Below are 353 nucleotides of genomic sequence, written 5' to 3' on the forward strand. Positions count from 1 at the left end.
AATTGCTTAGACAGGTTAGATGTCTTCAAGTCACCAGGGCCTGATTAAATACATCCTAGAATACTCAAGCAGCTGACTGAGGCGGTATCTGAGCCATTAGTGATTATATCTGAAAAGTCACGGAAGACGGGAGAGATTCCAGAGGACTGGAAAAGGGCAATTATAGTGCCAATCTATAAAAGAGAAATTAGGACAACCCGGGGAATTACAGACCAGTCATCTTAACTTCAGTATCCGGAAAGATAATGGAGCAAATGATTAAGCAATCAATTTGCAAACAGCTAGAATATAATGTGATAAGTAACAGTTAGCATGGGTTTATCAAGAACCAACCTGATAGCTTTCTTTGACAG

Source organism: Mauremys reevesii, linkage group 15 (assembly GCF_016161935.1).
Source record: "Mauremys reevesii isolate NIE-2019 linkage group 15, ASM1616193v1, whole genome shotgun sequence".
NCBI lineage: Eukaryota > Metazoa > Chordata > Testudines > Geoemydidae > Mauremys > Mauremys reevesii.